The sequence below is a fragment of the Corvus brachyrhynchos genome, unplaced genomic scaffold (genome assembly GCF_000691975.1).
Source record: "Corvus brachyrhynchos isolate BGI_N302 unplaced genomic scaffold, ASM69197v1 scaffold126, whole genome shotgun sequence".
NCBI lineage: Eukaryota > Metazoa > Chordata > Aves > Passeriformes > Corvidae > Corvus > Corvus brachyrhynchos.
Window position 1 is genome coordinate 8,036,164 of NW_008239283.1, and position 25,293 is coordinate 8,061,456.

At 40.7% G+C, this 25,293-nt stretch overlaps 1 protein-coding gene across 1 annotated transcript in view; it reads left to right on the forward strand.

The window, feature by feature from the left end:
* The window catches only part of ADCY5 (adenylate cyclase 5), a gene marked incomplete at its 5' end in the record, with an annotated part of 205,400 nt that overhangs the window by 44,822 nt on the left and 135,285 nt on the right, over positions 1-25,293 (forward strand). The gene's annotated exons all lie outside the window — the stretch shown is intronic.

Consider the following 25,293-nt stretch of genomic DNA (forward strand, 5'->3'; position numbering starts at 1 on the left):
GCAGGTTTCCAGACAGTACATGTTTCTCATAATGATAACAAGTTGATTGATTGAACTGTTGCATCTTGGAGAAGATGCTTGATTTCTAAGCAGCATTATCTCCACACACTTTTCATGCAAGGTTCTAATTCACAGATCAAAACCTTGCTTGGGACAGGTCCTAAAAGGCATGGTACTGATCTTTGTGAATTTGTGGAACAGTTTTATATTAAGTCTGTGTGTAACTGTGTGTCCTATTTGAGAGGTAGAAAAAAAACCTTATAAAAAAATACTTTTCCATAGCTGTCTAGGTTTACTGAGGAATAAAAACCAGTTTAATGTTAGTTTCTAGCATCTTGTCACAAATACACAGCTTGGAAAACCTCGTGTTAGGGTTTGGATTTTTTTCTATTTCTCTCCTCCTCCCTTCCCCTCTCTCTGCTGGCGGGTGGTCATTTGCCCTATGGTCTTTATCTAGTATGGAAATGTGTGGGTGATTTCATTTCCAAATGGATTCAGACGAGAGCTTCCACCCACTCAGAAATGACAGTCAAATGGTTTTATTAGCCTTCAACTTTCACAAACCTGCAACTCCTAGTGGCTTAGAGAATTGCTCTTTGAAACAAAAAGAAAGGCATCAGGTTGTTTGGCTAACTAAGTGATTCAAGCAATTGATGGTGTTTTTTGCTTCTCCTCCCCCTCTCTGCCCTCTCCCTAAATAAAGGAGCAACTTATTTCACAATTGTATTCTAGGCTTTTAAAAATCTCTGTGGGGTAATAAGAGCCAGTGCTGCCTTTTATGTGTGAAAATAACACAGCAAACAATTGATTCTAAATTAAAGTTTGGAAAAATGAGTCAAATCCCTGTAGAAAAATAATATACGGCTGAAAATGCCTCTTTTGTAACAAGGTAATGTCAGATTTCGGAGTTCTGAGTCAACAAAATTGTCATTGAGTCAACAAAATCTGCCAGACAAATGTGTAGTTTTACTGCTTTTTTGCCCTGATGTGATTTGAGATGCATTCTTAAAATATCACCTTCTTCCTTCTTGCCTTTCATTCCAAGGGATCTGCCAGGCCTGCTAATTGAAATTAGTTTCCTAAAGTGCTAATATAATTTTTAAAGATGGTAATGTTCAGAAAGAGGCAGATTCTTTGGCAACTCTTCCAACTCTGCTTCTTACTTTGACAACTAGGAGAAAGGTGTTTCGTGTCAGGACTAGGTTAGTAGAATGTTGAACAGATGGTAAATGGCAGTTCATTTTCAACAGTTCTGCAAATGAAGATCTAATACTGGCTTTATGGGTGAGGGGAGACAGAGATATGGACAAATTAAGCCCTGCAGCAATTCAAGGTTATGTTTGAGATTCCAGATCTGTCTTGTGCTGGTAGACTGTTTTGCTGACCGTATATTTCAACACTTCTCCCCAAAGAAAATCTTTCTCTGAATAGGGTAATCTTTTTCCTTCTGTCCATAGCAGTTACTGTCTCCAGTTAAAAGAGTTGCTTGGAAATAAATTCATTACAATGGATAGTTTTCTGTGGTGGCAAAATACTGGGGAAAGCTCCTGTGCAGTTACAGAGATAAGTGTACCCCCCAGACCATGGGGAGCCCACAGCTGGGAGAGGCTGAAACTTTTTCAGTCCTATGGAATTTCATAAGATCTCCAGGCCTCTTCTGTTTCACATTTCTGTATTCAGAAACTGCCACAATGAAAAATATGTTCCACAGGGAAGAAGAAAAATTAACTTTCTGGCAGTGAAATAGCATGGCTTTTGCTGCAGAACTTTACTGCTCTGAATTTAGAGATGGAAATAAATGTCTTCATAATTGGCAAATAAAAATCTGAACCCCTTCTTGCAGTGTTTAGATGTAAAAATACTCCTTTTGTGGTCACGCCTGTATTCATCTTCTAACAAAACACAGAAACCTTTCCAGATGTAAACACAGCCCTCTCAGCTTTGATAAGGGTTGGTTAGCTCTCACCATCTGTTGAGTGCCCCACTTGCCACTGTTCTCTTGTAAGGCAGGGAGAGAGAAGACACAGAAATACGTGAGGAGGCCAGACAGCACCCACAGGTCAGCCAGTAGGAATGGAGAATTCAACTAAAATCCTTCCCAGGAGAGAGCTACTGGCTCTCGCTGGCAGATCACTGTACTGTCCCTGGGCTACATTGCATGCCTGCTTACAGCTCTTGGGACTGCCAAAGAGGGAAAGGGGAAGTAGCTACAGTACTGCTGTCATCCACTCCCTCAGATTCTCCTGAAGCCCCAGCATACGTAGTCTGCCATTCCCTGCCTTCAGCCGGCACAGTGGGAGGTGCAGATGGGAGAGGTCATGATGGACAGGCTGCTTTCCTACCTGCTGCTGGTCTGTGGGTTCACCTCTTCCAGGGCAGATAGAATCTGGCACTTCTTTGCTCTCTTTTGCACTACTTGGGTCTTCCAGCTGGCGTGAGAAGTCACAGACCCACATGGTTAAAGATGATGAGGAGTTGTTCCACTTCTTAATGAGTGGAGCCAGCCCCATTTGGGTGAAGAACTCTTTCTTGACCAGGGACACCTAGCTAGGCAGAGACTGGATAGTCAAAGGAAACCACCAAGTCAGCCTTCTTGAGGCATTGAATACATGTAATATCTTTCCTTTTGTAAAGCTTTTCTAAAGCACTTTCTTCCAGGCTGGCTGTGTTTGCCTCAGAGCATCGCAAAGGATGCACAATGCTGCATCTTGTTTCATACCCCAGTATTTTATGATATTGTACAAATCAATGCCAGTCCTTTCATCCTGACTGCACACAAAATAAAATGAGTCATGGTAGCATAGAGGTAGTTGCTGGTGCATTTCTTTCCCATACATTATGCTGCTTCCTCATAAAAAGAAGTGACAGTGAAAAACGGACTGATTGCTTGAAGTACATACAGCTGTATAGGAGAAAGCAGGTGCAGGACTGGACCTCAGCATGAGGCTTACAGAGGGGTCAAGGACACTACAATGCTCTTGTGCTAATTTATTAAAGTATTTGCTTTTCCAAAGTTCAGGCAGCTGAAATGAGAGCAAATTGTATGAAAAGAGTAGTCCGTGTCCTGATGAAGAATAAAACTTCTCTTTCACCAAAGTTTTCTTTACATGAAGTATATTGTTGCTTGCAGTTGCTAACCAGCAGTGTTCCTCCAAATCACAATGGGAAGGGCAGCAATAAGGTTAAAATCATTAGCCATGTTTGTGCAACCTGTCACTGATGCTTTGTGACTATATTTTGTGTGCATTTCTCTCAGGTGATGGTAGGACTTCAGTTATACAAATAACTGATATCCTAAAGCTATAAAACATGTGTTGCTGGTAATTCTGCTTATCAGCACAGGACAGTTATGCCTTGATTTATTACTTTAACTCAAGTTGTTTGGCAGCAATGCTGAAAGATACTGTACGCACTTGCCAAGCTCTCCTAAATTATGAGTATGATAAAACAAATCTTTTCAGTTATTGAGAGAAATAATTGGAAAATTAAAAGCTCAAAATAATGGTATGAAAAACCGTGAACAATTTTTTTATCTGTTTCACGTGACAGGTCATCCTGATATTTGCTTGTAAGCCATAAAACAGGACTGATCCTGTTTGGGGAATAACTCACTGTAGTCATTTTGAGAGAAGCTGGTGTATCTCAGGCTATTCATATGTTAGAGCTTTAAAGATATCCAGTGGTGGTTATGGTACTGGGAACATACGCTTCACTGTAATTCTGAATACAGAAAAGGGAGAATGATGGGTAGGAAGAAAAACACACTGTTATCAAAGAATATGGAATTATGTCTGTTTCTATACATGTTGTCATAACATGTACAGATTGGTTAAAATCTTCTCTAAATTTTCTGCAGTATGTCCTTAAAAAGAATAGCTTGTAAAGACTCCTCTAAGGTGCAGTTAGCTCCTATTGTTTCTTTTCAAAAGCTTAGGAATACTGTTCCTGCAAGAATGCCTGGAAGGTACTGCGTTGGTTGTGATCGAAGGCTGTGAAATGGAATTTCTGGGGAACAGTGGAGGAGTTATTTCCACAGAAGAGTGGAGAAGTACTGCAGACTTCCCTGTGATGATCAGCAGCATATTCCGCTGGAAGTTTCACTTCTCAGGAAAGAAGTTTACAAGATCAAACCTGTAACTGCTGTGGCAGACAGGGAGTGTACCTGAGTGTTTCTCTTAAAAATTATGTTGAAGTCATGAAGTTGAGTAGATTTGCTAGAAAGTGACTTAAGATTTAGTTACTATCATATAGTCCATCAACAGTGTTAAAATGATAATAGTTCTGGATACTGAAGCAACACTGAGGATAATATATCCATTTTGGGGGTTACTAAACTGTAGTTGTGAACTTTTGGGAGTGTGCATGCATGCAGCTGTACAGTGCTACAGTTAGAATATGTGATGGAGAGAACTGTCAAATACAATCTGCTATGACCTCTCCATGTTTTTTATGTTATTTGTCCCTTGGTTTTCCTGTCTCCATCATGTTTAGCATTGTTGAAGGTTGTTTCTAGAGAGGTAAACCAAAACACGCATTCCTCCTCACTTTTTTTCAATAAATGAACTGTCTTCCATGCAGGGTCAGTCTTAGCTGGTAACTTCTTTTAGGTACCAAATCACCTGGTAGAATGGAAGGGACTGAAGTGATAATAGTAGAAGGGAGTAATTTTTTACTGAAGATGCTCTTTTAGCTGGAGAAGCAGAGAGCTAAATCATTTGACGGTACTTCAGTGAAGCTTGAGGTATTTGGTTTCCTATTAATCTCTGCTATGTTTAGCTGAAAGATGCTGATGAATCTGAAAGAACTGAATAAGTCCTGGTAACTTTCTTGGACCAGTTAGTCACTGTGTTTGTGCACATGCCAGTGTGTAAAGTTGTATTGGGCTATTTTTAACAAAGTGAGTCAGGGAACCTGTTATCAGACAGACGAGTATATTCAATGATTAAGCTTTGGTAAGTGAAAATACAAAGGAATATACTATTCCATGAGACTGTTTGTACTTAGTGGGTTTTGTGTTGCTGTGATGGAGATACATGTCTTGTATCTGATTGATACAGATAGAAATACATATATATGTCTTATGGTATTCAAATATAGAAGATTCAGAAGATGGAGAAGTTCAGCTTTCTGTCCCGGTATTTCTTTCGATGTAAAATTCCCATGAAATAGAGGAATCTGAGAGTAAGGTACTGATACAGAGAAAGTCTTATAACAGACTCTTGTGCCTCACTTGGCAATTTAATCAGTGCAGCAAATCTTTTTTAGTCCCTATTTTTTGTTGGCTTTTTGTTTGTTTTTTGGGATTTGTTTTGCCAGTGTTTCACTGAGTCTGTATCTGTCATTTTCTACCTGGGGAAGTTGTCTCAAAAGCTACTTGTGACACCATGTGTAACGAAATCTCCCTTGGAGGCACAAGAATGTTGGCAGCAGGAAAATAAGCCAGAAACACATCTGTTTCTGGAAACACGCTAAACCTGAGAGTCTGCCAGCACACAAGCCCACTGGATTTATTGCTTAAGAAGGGAGAATCTTGAACAGGAACAAGCATCCAAGGAATGGACTGGCACATTGTTGCAAGGGAAGACACAAAGTCTCTTTGGTATAAATTGAGTAGATTTATGTTCTTAACTGCAATACTGGATTTTGTGATTAAACTCTGTCCTCTTTTGCAAAGCTATCCTTTGAATACTTTGGATGGAACAAAACTGTGTCCCTATAAACTTCCTTTCTTGTTGCCGCTTCTTTTCATTAGGACCCACTCTTGTTTTTACCACCAAAGGAGTTAAGTGGGTTTTTTTCTTGTTTACTTCCTCATGTATTATCCGTGGCTGAATTTTGGGAGTGAAGCTGAGCTAACTGAGCCTGTGTGAGTGAGATGGAGCATCGAAGGATTTGATACAGAGTGGTCATTCATATAAATAGTCCTGGCTGCCCAAGCTTGAAGGCTTTATAGCTTATGGGGTATGTCTGTGTAGAACAGTGTGGGCTCCCCAAGCTTTTATCAGATTGCTTTTCTGCCTTGGTGCCAAAACTCCTTTCTAGAAGGAACTTTCCTAGTTTTCACCAGGAAAAAGTGAAGTTGTTGTTAATATTTTTATCAATGCAGAGAGCATGATGATGCTGATGGAGGTGGAACACAGCAGGACTGAACATGGCTCTACAGCAGTGTAGAAATCTGTAGTGGTAGTTCTGCCACAGACTCCATCTGCCCTTTTGGACAATTTGCATGAAAATCTTTACCTTTTCTGCTTATTTAGATGGTGAATTCCACAGGCCATGAATATCTCATTGTAATGATATATTAGACAGGAAAAGTTCCTGATGTTGGGTCTGTGGAAAAGATTTTCAGAAACACTCATTTTTGACCCCATTCTGCTCCCCCTCTGGAAGTCAATAAGAGCTTTGCCTCTTACCTAAGGAAGAATTAGGCTCAAGGGGAGTGAACTGTAAAATGTCCTTTTGCAAGATAGAAAGAGTCCTGATGGTTCACCTTGTGCCTGGAAGGTAGCTCTGTAGTGATATACTGATGTGCTGGCATCCTTTTTACCCCCCCCTTAATTTATCTGTTTCTACCCCACCCATCTAACTAGAACTCAGAGAAATATTCACTAGGTTATGAAAAATGTGGTTTTAAAGAAGTAATGCTGATTACATGGCTCTCCAAATAGTACTTGCATTAGGAATACAGCGTCTATAAAAGCTAACTCTCCTGTCAGTTTCAAATGTTTTTCTACCAGTGACAAACAACAGACTGCTTAAATTTATTCAGTTAGCTGCAATATCTAGTTTTAACCTTTATTGGTCTTTCGTGTTGCAAACTTATTATCTTATTTACAGCAGGCGGGAGTACAAGTGCAGTGTGTAGCAGCATGTGCCGCGTGTGTGGTGGGTGTGACACGGGAGCAAACAGAAAATCCTTGGTATTCATGAATGTGTGTTTAAACATGGCAGAGATGCACTGGAAAAAGTGTGTGTTTCTTTGGAGACTGAAATTTCTTCACACCATTTAAGACAAAAATGAGGTGGAACAGGATAGTTTTTTAGGGTGTGTGTGATAATCTGGTTTCTGATAGAGTTTTGACAGCATTGCACAATTATCAGTTACAGCTATGCAAAGCTTTTTCCAGTTGGCAGCTGTGGTTGTAATTTATAACAATGACAACTTCTTAATGTTTGTGACTTGCATTGGACCAAGCCCTCTGGCAAGTGAAGTTTAACTCTATTTATGCAGCACAGGCAGGAGCAAGGAGGCCCATCTCCAGGTGTCTGCTCCTTGACCTGGAACAACAAGCCCTGCAGCTTCAGTTTCCACACCCATTCAGGTCTTGGCCAGCCATGCTGATAAGAATGCCAGTTATTTTTATGGACAACTTGCCAGGGAGAAATATGTCACCAGGCCGATGTCAGAGATCAGCTGTCTGAGCCGTGCTGCAGCCGTCTGCACACAGGAATTGTGCTGGGCAGTTCTGCTGCATGAGGCAGCCCTAAACCACTTGCTGGGATTTCATAGCCTTTTTCCATGTTGTGGGATCATTTTCTTTCAGAGGAAAATGTAGGATAAACACACTTGAAGGAAAGTGCAAGACATTGTTTATTTTAAGCGTGTTGCCAGCAGTAATACAAGCCTATCCATTTCTCTTGACAAAATGCAGTCTCTCACGAGCTTAGTGGGTTTAAAGAACATATTGTGCTACACAAGGTATTAAAGGTTTCCATGGAAATATCAAAATGCAAAATACATTTGCTACTTTTCAAAAAGTTTTGTTGATGACCTTTGCTTATGAAAATTCTAGATTGGAAACATGGGGGGAAAAAAAGTTAAACAGTAGTATTATTGGAGCTTCTGTAGCTCTCTGGGTCGTTAATTTGCAAGGATGTGCTGCAAATAACTGTTTGCTATACTTGACTAGACTCTCATTGAATAGAACTCTGCTCATGCCTGTGGAGTTCAGCCAAACTCCTCCTTTGTATGTTTTTCGTTAATCTGTGCTAAAAGCATCCTTTTCTGTGGATTGCACTGGGGCTGTCAGCCAGTGTCCTGCTGTGCTATTTCATCCACTATTTGAATGAGATCTTGATCCACAGAACAGTGTTTGTTATGTGGTATAAGGGTCCTCATCTCCTTGACTCAGCCACTGGTTACATGAACTGGTCACCCAGAGTTAAGATCACAGAAAGCTTCAGGGCAGACTCAAAAACACTGATTCAAATCTTGCCACGACACAAAAGGTACCCAGCAAGTTAGGTAGGCTTGACTTTGAGTAAAGATTTTAGGCTACCCTGATGAGCAGTGCACTATACAGTGAGGCTGGTCTCTGAAGAATTCATCCCTCACTTCCCCATGTTCCTTTGCCTTTAGTTTCCTGTAGCTGGTAAACAATTCTCTGTAACTTAATTCCTGTGCGGTGTTAGGATGATACGGGATGGTGACTGCAGGTGGGAAACAGAGCCAGCTCCTAGGACCAGCATCCAAGTTGAGTGAGCTGTCTGCCATATGAGTCTTCAAATGATATAGTGATTTGAAATGAAAACAAATTTAGTAAGTTTAAATTTGTGCTAATACTGAAGCATCCTGGCATTGCTTTGATCCCTCTTGCCCACTAACCTGTCTTCTGTTAGTTATGTAGCCATCGATATTAAACTATAACTTACTTCAGTTAGACATGGTTGTTATTTTACAATCCTGGAGTGTACAGTAAGATCCTGACCTGGCTAATGGCTTCTCTGCAAAACACTGATTCACATTTCACTTGTGGGTGGTATTAAGGATCCTCAAAAATTAGGCTGTATGACATCTGGCTAAATGTACTATTTAGATATGGTCTTGCATATTATAAGACTTGTCTCTTACTCAGTCTATCTTGTGTCATGATGCTTTATCATCTAATTTTTGCAGAAGCATTCCTAATCAAAAGTTTGCATGGGCCGTGTGATGGGCAGATCTCTGCTGACAGCAGGAGGGAGGGAGGGCGAGTGGGTCACGGATTGCGCAGCACCAGCAGACGATAACACACCCGCCGTAAAACTGACCAGCTCTTTGCATCAGCAGTGGCACAACTCCACCTCACGAAGATAGTGTGGGAACAAACAGTCCACTGCCCTGGAAAGTGCTGGAGGGGTGGGGAGTGATTACTGATGGCTTTAATCTGTGGGGCAGTGAAAATGAACGTGGTGACAAAGCAGTTAATTTTGCCTGCGGAGCGACCGAAATAATAAACCCAGCAGGAGCAGCTCGGCCTTGCTGTACAGATGTTTCATATACTGTGTGATAAAGAGGCTGCTGGACTGCTCAAGGCAGGGGTGATACTTTGTTAGAAGAAATGAATACTAGGTCTGCTTCCAACTGATGAGCTATTGGACAGTTCTTTACCACAGACTCCTTTCTGAGACATGTTTAACTTCACAAGACACATCTAGCAGGAAATACATTAAAAGGCAGGAAAAAATGCTCCTCAGGCCAACTCTTTACTATTTTTACCCAGTGATGAGTTCCAGAAAATGCTTAGGAAAAATGAACTTTGTCAAACTTAAGGAGCCCAGAGTAGAGTGGTTTGCCTCAAAGAATGATATGAGCTTAAAACAACACTGTTTGCAGCTGCAGTTAAAGCAATACTCAGTGGTAACTGTGGTGATTGTGATTTTAAAGTATGGAAGTGGAGAGCAAAGGTTAAGGGTGGATTCAAGCTCCATCATTATTATTCCATCCTTTCCAAGGGAAAGATAGTGGATTAGAATCTACTCTCAGAATTTTGCATTACCCACTGTCCAAAACACCATCTGTTAAGAAATGTATTGACATTGTGGTTTTCAGCTTCTGTGAGCTTCTGGGTTTTTAGCAGCTTTTCAGTCAACTGTGCTTGTCATGGAAAGTTCTTATGCACTGGAATTGCTGGTGTAGAAGAAAGGGGAGCCAACTATAAGAGGACGTTTGAAGATGGGGTAAGCAGAAACTAAACTTATTGCAGAGAAATGGGGAAACTAGGGAAAAAGATGAGGAGGGGAGGAGTTATCTGAGCACCCAGTATAGAGGAGTATCTTACTACAGGGTATAACTAGCATAAATCTTGTAATGTAATGTTCTGTATTCAAATTCATAAAATGGAGTAATGCCTTTTAAGCTTCTTTTTGTGTTCATTCAAAGAAGTATTTCCTAAATAAATAAAAGTATAATTGACATATCTCCTTTAAAACCTCAAACTAGCAAGCAGGAATTTAACACTGCAGTTCCCATTTTACTGAAAGATACACCCTGCATGAAAATAAACAGAACAGTCGAGATTTCACAGGTCTTCAGAAAGCCTACCGCATATCTCAGCACAGATTAATCTTCATTTTAATCTCTAATATCTTGAAGCAATTTTTTACTTCAGCAGAAACAATACTAGTCCTATTTTGGTGGCCTAAAGAGTTGGCTGGAACTTTTAAATGTTTAAATCCTTTAGAAGAATGAATATATTTTTGGTATATGTTGCTTGCTGTATCAAGTTGCATTATTTATATAGGGAGAACTATTTACAGTGATCTTCTGGGAGTGAATTTCTTAGTCATTAAAACAACCTGGAAGTCACAAATTCTAGAAACTCTGAAGTTTTAAAATATAAATGTTGTTCAGAAAAATTCATTGGTGCCTCACTCCTTTTGCACCTTGGTCATTTTTATATGTCTTAAAGTAGATTGACTTAATGTGTTCAGGTATTAGGAATCTTGTAGCTGCTTGTCACTTTAAATAAGCATAGAAACTCAACCACCTTGGGAAAGACCCACAGCTGAAACTTCTTATGGCTTCTCCCAGGTCTGTGGTTTTAAAAGGATCTTTCAAAATGCTATCATTTTTTGACTGATCCACGCTGCTAAGGTCAGACCTCATCAATCAACTTTTGAACACTTAATAAACCCCTCTATCTCCCTCATAAATGTCAGTTTCTCTCTCCAGTGGTGTTTATGATCTTTGGAGATGAAAGCTGTGGTCTCCATATTGTTTAGAAATTGCTGTCTGATATCTTTGAGAAATCTGTTTAACTTTGATCAAGTTGCTGCTCTAGTGATCTAATTAGCTACATCTATGCCAGAGTGGGCAAAAAACCAGCGATTACATGTTGCATGTGTTTATCCTTTTTACTAGAGAATTGAAATTGTTTGATAGGGAAAATGTGCATTTGAAGTTTTAATAAATTCGTTTGAGTAGGTGACAGCTAAGAAAAAGCTAAGATTAGAAATAATTTATTCTATTTAGAAAAGGTGCCACAGTATTTGAAGTAGACTCTGGGATCCATTTCCAATCCAAATTAAACCCTTAATACCAATCTTGTTAATTTCAAGCCTTTCAGCTGGTCAAGATAGCAAAGATTCATGGACAGTCCACAAATCTAAAATAACTCAGGGATGGTAACAACTTTGGACAGGTAAACTTATTGAGCATATGGAAACCTTGTTAAGGGCTCACTGGGGTAGAAACTATCACTATTGTGCTTCAAGGATGATTTCTAAACACCATATTGTTGCCACTTGAGTGCCTCAAGACCCTAACTAAAATCTAGGCTCTGAATCTTCACTGTCAGCAACAAATTAAATTTAAATTTAGAAAGAAGTTGTGTATGTTCTGTCATTTTTACACAGAGAGTATGATCAGCAGAGTGATTTGCCTGGACTTGTAGGCAGAGCTGATATTTGGTAGTACATGCTCAGTGACCAGTCCAGTGCCTTATTTGTAGTGGTCCTCTTTAATCCATTGGTGCTTGTGAGGTCCAGAGCCAGCTCAGTCCTGGTACATCTCTGAAGACCTTTTTCATAGTCTACTCCTCCTTTGCCAGAGCTGCTTCCTGTGGACACAAGAGAAGGTTTTGCTTGTATTTCTCTCCAGAAGGCAGATGGCAACCACTGGTATAACAAAAACCTTGGTGACCATGAAATGCATTCAGATATGCCAGTTCTAGATGCCTGTTTGTCTGATGTATTTAGCCATAACCCTTTCTGGTTTTTTTCTTGTTCTGCTGAAGATGCAGCTTGCAGGTTCTGGTGACAACTAGTTTTGGCTCAGTAGACTTGAAACCTGCTGATTTCAGGCTCTCCAAATTCTGTATTGACTCAGAATGAGAATTGAGCATCTGCCTGCCTCAGGAGACATAAGATTTTCTGGGACTGTTCTTATTTTTAACCACATTAACAATGAATTTAATTAAGTATCTAGCCCAGAAAGGCTATGGTTGTGCACATGCAGCTTGCATACATGTTGTCAGCTTTGCATAGATAGGGATAGGTATAACTGTATTCCCTAATGCATAGTTATAAGCTTGTAAGTGTAGCTTCTGTTTGTTCTTCAAGTGGCAGACTGAATGAACCTGAGCACTCTGCATGGTGTTTGTAAGTGCCATTTTGCTGGCTCTTTTGGATGAAATCCTCGCCCTTTGACACTGCTCCAATCTCAAACTGCTAGCAGGGACTGTAAATGCTCTAGTTCCATGTGTGGCTGCAGCAGGATCCCTCCAGCATAAAAGCTTCAGAGGGCAGTGACTTTATAGGCAGGGTTGATGTGATTAGACACATCTGCAATCCCTAATGCAGCACAGCCTCTGAGCAGTGCTGTGGCCCATGGGACATCCTCACATGATTACCATCATTTGGAAAGGCTCAAAGGTCAGAGCAGCCAAAAGAGAATAAGCAGGAGTGCCAACAGGTGACACAAAGTCTCTCTAGCTTCTCCTGTCCTTAGGCTCTGAATTCTGAACTGCTCCTCTTTATGGATGTAGAATGAAATCTTGCCCTTATTTCACTCCCAGAATAATGCATAATGCTGCAAAATTACATCAATTTCTTCTTAAAACTGTTGCAAAAGCCTTATCAGTGATAACAGCTAGAGAGAATGCCATTAAAAAAATCCATCCTGTGCACAGCAAAGCAGGGGTTCATCTTATGTTAGCAGCTTAAAAGTAACTTATATGACTTATTACTATTTAATTAACTTGGTGTTTAAGTGCATGTGAGAAATTAAGATATCTTTTTCTGGTACAGGTGAGGTTTTTCCCCCCCTTTAAGAGCTGGAATATTATTCATGTGATAAGCTGCAACACTTCTATAATGAGAAGGATGAATACAGAACTGTTCATTAGTTTTCTTTAAGAGTATGATCTGTAGATCTATGTTAATTTAGACTGAAACATGAGTTTGAGGTCTGTGCAGAGGAGAATGTAACTGGTTTAGTACCTTTGTGTAGGACATTCCTTTCAAAGGCAACAGGTGCAGGATCCAGCTATTCTGTATCCACAGATGTATTTTTTCCTTCTTCTTAGGTGTTAGTGGCATCCCCTGGAAAAGCCTCTCTATTCAGTGCACAGGTTGCTTCTTGGAAAGACCATTCCAGTTTTTGATTAAAATTATCTTTTCCTGCACAAACTGTGATCAGATTTGGTATCAGGTACAGGTTGAAAGCCCACATCCTATAAAACTTCAAATCTAAACAACGGGTTGGAATTTTCAGAAGGCTCAGAAGTGTAGTTTTTCCCACGAGAGCCTGTGACTGCCATTAAATAATACAGGATAATGTTAGACACCCACATTTAATCTTGACAAGATGGGGTTTTTTTCTTCATGCTCTGAAAGTAATTTGAAGGCCATTCCTTTCTCCTCTTAAAAACTGTTTTCATTAGCATTTCCAAAATATACATTATAGGAGACTGTAAACATTATGGGATAGCAATCTAGCTGTGATTTGATACAAACTAAAATTACCACTGTCAGCAATAAGCAGAGACACCATAAAAGGGAAACGAAGCAGCGCTGCATATTTGTGCAGGGGCAAGGTCAAACATGAGAGATGTCCCAGCCTCTCTGCTGAGGAGGAAGAGGTGACTGAAAGGGTGAGGGCCTAGGATTTCATCAGGCTCCAGTGAATATTTGGAGGGAAATCAAAAAGGCAAAATACTAGCTCTGTGTAAATAGGAGCATAATGCAGGTGGGATGAGCAGCCAGGGTGTTGTGTCAGAAGAGCTAAATTGTTTGATTTCTGAAGGGGACAGCATGACTTAATGTACAGGGGAAAGGCCTGTGGGAAGCAGAAAAACTTTGCCAGGACTCATCTTTGTTTTTTGCATTCAGTGACTCCCCAGGCAGGCCTTGAGATGCTGCTTTGCAGGGCAGGATGTACAGCGTGCTCCGTGGACAGACAGTACCTTGGGCTAACACCCGATGGCACCACCTGAACCCGCAGTGCTGCAGCACTGACAAGGGCTGGAGTTCATGGACAGCACTGCCCTGTCCATGCAGTTCACCTGCCTTGAGACTGGGGAATGCATCCTCAGGGAAGGCACAGCAGAAACGCCTGCAGCTCTCTCTAGAGCTCTAAGTTAGGGGCTGGACTGCATGTGCTGCTGGTGGCATCCAAACAGTCTGAAGACAATATGCAGGATTTTCCCACCTGTGTGTTGTGCCGCCTTTGCCATGGAGGGTGTGGAAAACATCTAGGTGGGCTCCACATCCTGTTGTCCAAGGGAAGATGGGGTACCTGCTGCTACTGCTGCCCTACTGCTCCCAGGTTTTTCTCCTGTGATACCTAGAAAAGGCCTGGTGACAAGTAGCTGTGGATGGTGATGCTTCTCATTCTGCAACAAGCAGATTCTAAGAGTTGATATCTCTTCACAGCCAAAGTTTTGTGACACTCGAAATTGAACTAACTTGAACTGTGGTGTAAAGAAATCTGTTCAGGCACAGGGTAGGGATGTTTTCCTTCATCTTGTTCTTTTCTGTAAAACCACAGCAAGTTCTTCTGCAGGAAGCTGACCCAAATAGTTACTGTAAAATAAAGTACTTTGCAAGAGCAATATTTTATTTCATATTCTGCAATGGGTGTTGCACTTTAAAGCTGTGCCTCATTCCAGAATAAAGGCTTTCTGTAGGTAAACCTTCTGAGGGAGAATAACCTTTGAAATACTGAAACTGGAATAACCAAAAAAGACAGAAAGTCAAGCTGGGAACACAAATGAAACAGACTGGGAGAGTAGGCCCTGGCACTGGAATCCTAGTGCTTGGTGGGACATACTCCAATGTTCCCGTTCATACTGGTTTGCACCAAGAAGTCTCTCAAGTGTTCTGTAACGCAGTGATGAGAGAGAGCCACATCAATAATGCAGTTCTATCTCAGTCTGCGATCGGTAACTCACCTTAAACTGCAATTTCATCTTTGTGTGACAGTGTGCTCACAGATCTTGCTCATTGGAGGCCCTGTGGGCACATTTGTGCCCTGTGGGCACAAAATCACAGCATGGGTAGGGTTGGAAGGGACCACAATGGGTCAAGCAGGGTCATCCCAGAACACATGGCACAGGATCGTGTCCAGACGGTTCTGGAATATCTCCAGTGAGGGAGACTCCACACCCTCTCTGGGCAATCTGTTCCAGTAAAGAAGTCCTTATATTCAGTTGGAACTTCCTGTGCAGCAGTTTCTGCCCATTGCCTCCTGTCTTATTGCCACTTCTAGCTCTGAATGTGCACTCACTGTTTATTTGCTCATTGGAAAGCTTGATAATCTTGGGACAGTGGATTTAAGGTCTTCCTTTTCAGAGCAGGAGGTAAGAAAAATATTGAGAGAAGTATAGGTAAAATGGAATGCAAGAGATGTTTCCAGGTCATCTGTTTAGGGCTGATTGATTGTCACTGCTCTTGAGAAATATGGCTACCTGGAGGCCTTTTTTATTTATGGGCGACCTTATCACTGCATAATTTGTGGCTTTATTTTACTGCACCTGTCATCCACTTGCCCACACCTCCTCCCACATGCAATCCCAGATACAAAATGGTTCTGTTACAGAGACCCAGATTGCATGCAAACAAATAGGCTAAAATTACAGTTCAGCGTGGTGCAGATGATTGGTAGCTACAGTCCAGTGGTCTATCATTTCAAGTTACTGAAACATGTGTGTTGCCTGAGAGTATTTTAATCAATGTGCTCTTAGGCACAGTAAAGGCTCTCCCCTTTGCTGCCTGTAGGGACTGTGTGCATGCTGACCCAAAGGGAGGATGGTCCTGGGTTCCAGACACCTGATCTGATGGCCTTTTAGCATCATAGGTAGAGTGTGAGAAGAGGGCAGAATGGTACCCAAGCAGCTGTACCTTCATCAGCACAACTTACCTTTCACAGGAAGAACCCCATTGTCAGACTCTGCAAAGATTGTTTCTTATCCCCATGAGAGAGCAAGGGCTGCTAGGAAATAGGCTGGAAAATGCATGGCAGCCAGTCTGGTTTTATGTCTGGCGTGCTCAGATGGTTGTGGGTGGGAGTATCAAACCCAAAGATGCATTACAGAGAGGTTAGAGACTGGGCTTTTCACTCACACAGATGTTCTGTATTCCTTATGGGTTTCCAAGGTCAACAGATTAAGTTAACATATTTTTCAAAGACTAGAAGGAATTACATATTGAAAATATGTTCACTGTCAGTTGCAAGGTCAAGACAGCCTGGGGGAGGCTTTAAAACTGCCCCTGCTTGTCATGACAACACAGCTTTCTTTTGTAGACCTGTCAGTATCTTACATTAATTTGTTCTATCACAAATGACGCCAACAAAAGATAAAAAGTAGAACTTTGAGATTTTTGTTAAATGTGTCGATATTCAGGGGTCTGGAGAAGATGGTTGTTGGTTCAGTTGTTTTCTTTCAATTTTTTCTAGGTTAAACATGATTCTTTTGTGCTATAGTAATAATTTATTAACTATACTGGCAGTGAAGACAGGTGATTGATGCTGCCAGCTTCTGTTGGATGTCTTATAGACATCTGCACAAGATTTGTGTTGTTGATGGCTTCCTAATGGGAATAGTTTTTCTTTAAACACTATAAAACTTTCTAATTAGGTTGTAAATAGACCACTACATTTTGAATAAGGGAAGTGTTAAATAAACCATAATATTTAAACCAGATTTTATTTCTGGCAATTACTCAGACTCTAAAGTTAAATTTATTTTCATTAAATCACAGTGAAGGCCTATTGTTGCTAGTCTTTGTGTAAATATATACTTACCTGAAGTCAGAGAAAGATAGGCAGGAGAGAACACGAAAAGAGTGAAATGTTGTGTATAAGGAGGCAGGGCTGATAGGGGACCCTTCTGAAAGAGATATTTCACTTCAGCAATAATAATCCTTGACGGTCGTTTGCACTGCTGCTTTGCAATTGACCTCATGTTATCAACTGTCCTTTTGTAGAATTAATTCCCCTTCTTCCCAGATGAAGGTGGCTTTGCAAACAGAATGTCTTAGATAACCCCAATTCTTCCAGACCAGGTCTGGCAGCCGCAGTGTGCTGGCAACAAGTTTGTATCTGCTTCTGTCTTGGAGGAAGCTGGTGCACCACCAGTCCTTCCAACAGAGATCATAGTACCTCTGCTCCTTACAACTCCTGTGGAACCTGCTCATCCTGGAAATATGGATTGTTAAATATGGGACAGGGTGCAAAATGCACAGGTGGTTCCCTCACGTGCTTGGAATACCTCCATTGTCTCTCTCCTCGTGGTCAGAAATACACGAACTGTGAGAAAGTTGAGAGTCAATCTTCATTTCCTCCCCTCTCCTTAGGAAGGGTGAAATGTACGAATTTGTGGGATGTGGACTCTTTTACAGATGTGTCACGTACAAAGTATCAAGTGATGTTAAGAAGGGAAAGCCTTTGTACAATAGTGTAATTCCCCTTTTGCAGCTCTCCTTGGATTTCTGAGAAGCTGGTATACCTGATGTGCTTCTCCACACTCGTACAGACCCATGGAAGTGCACAAGACTGTAGGTGGAAATGTGGGGAAGAGAACCTGTATCAGATAAACCTGGCAGTTTCCAGGTTTATCTGATACTAAACAGTGCCTTTGGAACACCTGTTGGTTCATCAGTTTTTTTCATCAGAAAAGGTTGTCCTTGAAAATAATTTCCAAACATATTTTTAAGGCATCGTATATCTGGAGGTAGAATTATTATCTGTTTTGTGTAGAGTTAAGTGATGTCAGTTTATTGTACATAAAAGTAATCTAGCCCTCAAATATAAATATGTTCTAAAAAACCAGGATGAAATATTGGAAAAACTGAATAGGGCAGCTTCAACAAAAACGTATAGAAAATCCTCCCTTTTCAGAAAATAGTGTTTTAGAATCTGGGTTGCCACAGGAGAAAAAAAAAACAAACACTTCTGGAGATTTTTTTTGTTTGTTTTGGGGGGTTTTGTTGGCTTGCTTGTTTGTTTGTTATATCACAGAACTTTCACTGAAATCAGTAAAAGTTTGTTTTAAATTTGCCTTGTCAGAAATGCAGACTAGCTATGTCTCTTCATACTCTCCGTAATTTGCTGTTATGTTTGTGGAAGTACCCGCCAACTATTCCACCGCTAGTTTTGCACTTCATTTAAATAAATACATACTTTGCTGTATCCTATGTGGGCTAAGGCAATGCTGTTTTAACTGAGCAGTCCCTTTGCAAAATTTTGCACATTCACAACACAGCGCTTCTCTCTCCCGTAGGTAACACTGTCACAGACTTGCATGTCTAAACAGATGCCTGATTTTTCAGTGGAGTAAATACTGACTTAATCTCTGTTTCAGACAGCTCTTGCTTACTCTAATGCAGAACAATTTAGGGTTAATATTGCTTGTTTGATTTGAGAATGAAGCAGTTGTTGAAGTTAGGGTGAATAATTCATTTTTCAGAGTTCTAAAGGGTAGATGTTAATATTGTGAAGCTGCAGCTGATGCTGCTAAAGCCATTCATGTTAAGAGAACAAATTGCCATTTGGCATGCTGAAAAATTAACCCAATTTACAGCATGGGTGAAGATGAACTCTCTCTGGTGAAAGCTATATTTAAACCACCAATGAGATAATTACATCTTGGCCTTCTAACACATCTTATGTAGCACAGATGTGACTGCTTTTTCTTCCTAAGTGAATACATCTAACAACTTCTAAAAAAATGTGCTTGTTTTTCTCGATTTTGTGCATTTTTGCTGGGAAAGTTTGGAATATAAACAATGTAAAACAGGCATGCACAATGTGTCAGCTAAGGATTAAGCCACAACATAGACAAAGCCAAGCCAGTGGATGCTGTTTGTACATGACCAAAACTTTGGAAAAATTAGTGCAAGTCCTGTTTCCAAGAAGGATGAATATCTGTTGTGGGTGCAGCATCTTATGAACAGTTAGTGACTGTAGGAATTAATCTAATGGGAAGCCTTGTCTTTTCATGTTTATTATTTTACATGGAAAAGTCAGGTAGTTGTACAAGCTAACCAGGGTCACTTCTCTGTGATGATAAAAATAAGGCCTATGATATTTGAATGTGGGGCTTTTAGCTTTATCTGTTTAAATCATCTGCAGGACCTCGCAGCAATTGCTACTCCTGCAATTGAGCTGAGCTTTCCTGAGCAAACAAATTATCCACCAAAACAATGTCTTTGTGTTTCTAATAGAACTGGAACAAACACATCTCTTTTGTTCCCTTGTTTGTGCATGATCTGTGTAGAAGATGACACTGCAGAGCAGGGAATGGCTTTCATCTGCTAAAATCTCTCCACTCACCAGGCTACAGGAAGATCCTGGAAGCACCTACCACCCTGTACATCCTTTTGCCTCCCTGCTGCCCTGCCTTTCTCTAATTTGGGGTAAATGACAGCCCAGGTTTGATGTCTTGTGTCAGTTGAGAGTAGTGGGAAGGCATTGGAACCTTGTGGCATGGTATCACCAGGATAGGGTGAGCAACCACTGGTGGTCACAGGAGGAAAAAAATAATGAGAAGGGGTAGGGCAGAGTGGAGCATCCCCAAGGAGACTGGTAGTTTTTTATTTTAATGAGTTTTCGTCTCACCTTTCTTTCCTCGAATCATTGGTCTCACAGCTGTTCTTCCCTGGGTGTTGATAAGCTTGATGGCTTCCAGGAAGTCCTGAGCTTTCTTTTTCACCAAGAGGGGCTGTCACTGTGCCTGTATAAAGGTTTTGTTCAAGCCTTGCCCGTTTCTGAGATATTCTGTTTTGGGTGAAACTGTCTGGTACTTACACCATAGATTTGTATGTTTGTTGAGGAGAAAAGAAGTTATAATTCACAGTCAGTTACAGCATTTAAGCAGGCTAAATAAACAGATCATCTTCCCATGCAAAGAGCAGTCCTGTTGGTCAAGTAACCTGAGATGCAATTGCAAGGAAAAAAAAGGTGCTCTGTTCTTATATAATAGCATCCAGTCCTCCCTCCAATCAAAGAGCACTTTCTGCACTCTGCATACCTGCAAATGTGCCCTAGATCCTGTTGTTTAGTCAGTGCTTACAGGCAGTATTTGGGGACAAGGGGTTTGTGGCATGTCATGTGTTCGCAATTACAAAATGTCAACATCTAAGGCTTTCTGAGAGAGCTTGGGGTAGCTGTGATGCATTAAGATACTCTTAATCTCCACATGGTGCAACTACTCAGTAGCTCTTGCATCACATGCACCTAATGAAATACTGATTTGTTTTCTTTGTAAGTGGACAGGTAAAATTAGACAGAAAATATTAGTTAACTTCTTGAGCTCAAAAAGATGGTGAAAATGCTGATTTTGAGATGGAGCTGATGAACTCATTCACAAGTTCATTCAGGTTTGTCTAAGAAGAAAAACAGCATGAGAGGAGATGTAAATTGCATTTTCTGTTTTGTTTTGAAGCCCTGCCTACCTTTAAATTGATCTGAATCTTAAAAAGAGGTCTGGATATCTGAAGCTAATAATAAAGCAGTCAGTTTGTGAACCTCAACAAAAAAACCCAACCAACCAACCAACAAACCCCAAAACAAACAAAACATCTTTGGGAATGATTTTTGATTATTTGCTTACAGCTTTTTCAAAAAAAGGAGAAGTCTTTGATCTGTGCAGCTGCATACATGGTGAGTGGCTGAATGTCCAGGGAGCTTATCTCCCAAACTTAAAAGCAGAGGAGGCTGAATTTGAAACAGTAGGTGTTCTCTCAGTTTTTATTAAAGAAGGAAAAAACACAAGGGCAAAGTAACATGTGAAAATTCACACCACAAGTTGGTGACAAAACTGAGCATGTTCTACATTTGAGTGCCTTAATCACTGCTCCCTCTCAGCTCTGCAGTAGAGGAAAACACCTGCCTCTGGCTGATAGACTGAGCACAGCTCCTCTCTGTGCCTGTGCCACACTTTAGTAGAAGTGTAGTATTAAGGCTCATTCCTCGTGCTGTGGTGACACCCCTCCTCCTCTCAGCCACGGGTCATTGACAATCATTTATGCAAAACTGAGTTTTGTAGTGGTGTTGACTGGTTATGGTCTCTCAGTTCTTGTCAGTGGTTGCAGGTTAGGGAGGGAATGAATGCACTGTGGTGTCTTTATGGTGTTAGGGGTCTCCATGAAATACTGACTTCATGTATGGGAAAAACAAGACTTCTGAAGCTCCAAATGCTGGTTCTTGGACCTGCCATTCAGTGGGGTGTTGGTGTAGACTTGCACTATGGGGAGTACTTTGCAGTTCCTGGCTGTCTACCTGTAGGAAATATCAGATCCTTGAAACTTCACTCAGTTGGTCCACCCAAGCATGGGAACTGATCTAATAAATTGGGGTTAAATATATTACTAGTGGAGTGAGTTGCTAGATAGATTTGGTGGCTGGATACTGGAACTCTCCTTTGACCTCATGGGTGCCACTTAACTGCTGTGTGCCCAAAAAGTGGACATAATTGCTCTGTGCTCATAAATGAGTATCAGAGCTATCTCACAAGGCTAATTTATGTTGCTAAAGTGCTCCGAGGCCCAGAGATAAAAGGGGTCATTGTCTATTGGTGCTAAATCCAACATCTATTTGTTGATAAAGTAACTTTCCTCTGTCATTGGATTCCTGCCCTATTATCTAGGATCAGACTGTTTCTTGCTTAATAATTTGAGCGTTTGTAGGTCTGGAGATAGATAGCTCATCAACTACATATCACTACAATTACTGATAATTCTGTAAGCATGCCCTGAAATTGTTTCTTTTTAAGTTTGAATTGTCCATGCACTTCATTACAATTTGGCATGGAATAGTTTTGAAAAAAGTTTGACTGTGATGAATAACTGGAAGCATAGGACATCTCTTGGGTCTCACCAGTTGACCTAATCAAATGCATGATGTACAGTCATAAATGAACTGGATCCAGTGTGCCATGGATAACCTCTCCTCCCCACTTCCAACAGGCATTTCCAAGCTTCCAGGTAAACCATGCTTGTTACAAATAGGGCTTGATGTGTGTTTAAAGCAGGAGTGGTATGGATTTAAATACTTCACTGTTTCTTCCTGTAGTATGTCATGGTCTCAGAGGAAGGTTGCTGCTCCCAAGGTTGCGGCTCCCAAGGTTGCCTAGAGATTAAAAAAAAATTCATATTCTTATGGTGAGGGTCAGTTGAGAAAGTTTCAGACTCCTTTGCAAGAACAAGGTTGGCATGTGTAAGAAAGCCTATCAAGCTGCATTTCCTTAGCTAGCATCCCTTGATTTCCTTTAGAGAAGCTGTCTAAGGGGTAGCCTTAGACTGAAGTCAGATGGTGAAAATATAAAGCATTTTCCCTGAGCTTTTCCCTCACTTTCTGCACAGTTCTGGCTCTGTTGTACTTGTACGTCCCAGCAAGTAGCAGCAGGGAGTCAGTCTGTGCCTGTGTGTGCATGCATGCTTCTGTGTGCCTCTGCAAGAGGAGAGGGGGAAGTGTTCAAAGTAGGGATTGTTTCAGGGTGCTGGATTGCGGTTTTCATGGTAGATGGGAGTTTATGATACTGTGGGAAGATGTGTTCCCATGGTAACTGAAAGCTCTTTTACCCAGAGGTGGAGTGGAAGCTGAAGCTGTGCCTTTCCTATGGCCTCTTACTACAACTTTTTCATCCAACATTAAGGGCTTATTATATTTCAATCATATTGATCTGGATGAGGGATTTTTCAGCACGAGGCAGAACCTGGCTTCTCTTAGCTGTAAAGATGCTGCAGGAAACCCCATGATGCTTGGTGGGCACTGGGGATTTTAGCAATAGAACTGTACTGACAGTGCAGCTGTGGGGCTTCCAGGTCTCCCCTGCATGTAACTCTGGGAAGTCCAGCCTCTGAGGATGAGCTCTACACCATTATCAGAGTGAGTATAGGGCATCTATCTACTATCTATAGAAAATCTACAGTATTGTGTCAGAGTAGCATCTGCCTCTGGAGGTCGGGAGCTGATTGCTCCAGTGCTGCCCTCTGCATCCAAAGTCTGCAGATTGAAACCTGTGTACAACCATCCCTTCACAGACCTTACACAGACCTTATACTACAGGTAGAAAAACCAGAGAAGGTGGAGTCGGGGTTAAGCTGCCCCTTTTATGTCCAATAGCTCATTATTACACTTTATTTTAGGGCCTTGCTTTAGAAGCCAACCATGTTAAGTCTTTTGAATGTGAATCTTGAATTTAAGAGCTATCCCTTTAGGGTGATGTAATGCTTTCCTTTGTTTAGCATTTTTCTTTGTTTAACATTTTTCTTTGTATGTATTTTTACTCCACAAATGTTCTGTGGAATGCATGAGAACAGGGCCCTTTCCAGCCTGTATTTGGAGGAGTGTCTAAAAGAGAAGTGGAATGGACACTTTTCAAATACTGGAAACTCTTAAAAAGTTGTAAAAGTTTTAGTGCAAATTGCACTCACTTCAAATCTGTCCACCTACCTGAATCTCATCTTCCCTGTTTTTTGAAAATGCAGAGGAGGAACAAATCTCGCTTTGATAAAATTGCTTCTTTTTGTTCCTTAAGCACCTGAATAACTGAGTATTCTAAAACTATGCTAGAGAAACATTAAAGCAGAAACAGAAGAACTCAAGAAGCTGACAGTGATTTGTGCTGCCTTGTGCATATGCATTTCTGCATAACCCTGAATTATTGATTAGCTGTTATTCCAGTAATTGATTTTTCTGCATATTTGTACTGCCCTTAGAGAAACCTGCAAGAATGCAATTGTTAATTTGTATTGTTGAGACAATATAGCATGTCTTTAATGGCTTTTATGAGGTGATCCTGTCCTATGGCATTGCTGATCTATGGAAATTCATTGCGCTGGATTTAGTTTATACTGATATGTATGAGAGAAGATGTGTCCTTTCATTACTTTGATACATTTCTCTTCCTCCAAGCAATAACTGTTGTGCATTAGTAAGATGTTTTTCTGGTGCATTTCAACACGGAAGCATTATTGTAGTGCCATAGAAAGCTTTTGTCATGGACATGAAATTTCATGCAGCAGTAGGTTTAGCTGAAGTGGCTTTTAAGTCATGTAGCAATTCCTAGATAAAAGAAAATCTAAAAGTATGAAGTATAGGTAATTGCACTACTTTAAATAATTGCTCCTTGTAATATTTATGTTAATTTCTGGTAAAGGGAAGGAATTAAATCTGGATATTAATAAGCATCAGATTATCAAAGACAAATTAGTCCATTTCAGAAGAGCATTGAAACATCTACACTGGGTCACAGAAAAGACCTTCTGTGACTCAGACCAGAGCTCGGCCCTTCACTTTCTTTTCCCAAAGCATCTGCTGCTGGCCAGTGTAGAGCACCAGCAGCAGCAATATTCTTTCCCAGCTTCTGGCAGCCAGCCATTTGGGTACTGCTTCAGCCAGAGGTTGTATCTGCATCATTGTATTTAATAGCCCATGGTGGACCTTTCTTCCATGAATTTCTCTAATTGCTTTTCTTTTAATCCGTTTATGCTTTTGGCTTTCAAAACATCCTGTGGCAATAAGTTCCACAACTTAATTATGTAGTGTATAATAAAAAAAAATAAAATTGGCCCCTCTTGTTTTAAGCAAACTGTCCAACCATTTCATTTGGTGCCCCCTATTTCTTGCATCATGAGAACAGTTGTTCCTGCTCACTGTCTCTGTGCTATTCCTGATACTAGACCATAATCACATTCTTCTCCACAGTGATCTCTCTTGCAGGCTGCAAAGTCCTCATCTGGGTAATCTCTTCTTGTAAAAATAGCTGGTTTGTACCTCTGCTATTTATGTCTTCCTTTTCTCTGTCTTTTTCTAATTGTCCCAAATCCATTTCCATTGTTGAAGATGTGGGCAAAACTCAGTTTACGTGCAGAGAGATGGTGTTCTCTGTTTCTTTTGTAATCATCACTGACACTGTTTTTCCCTTTTACCATCCCCAAGCACTCAATTTGGTGCTTTTCAGAGAATTCCATGTTATGGTTTCAAGATCTGTCTCCTGAGTAACAAAGGGTAACTTAGATCACATAACTGTGTATGCATAATCTCTGTGGGTTTTACCCATGTATAGCCCATTGCATTTACTGACACTG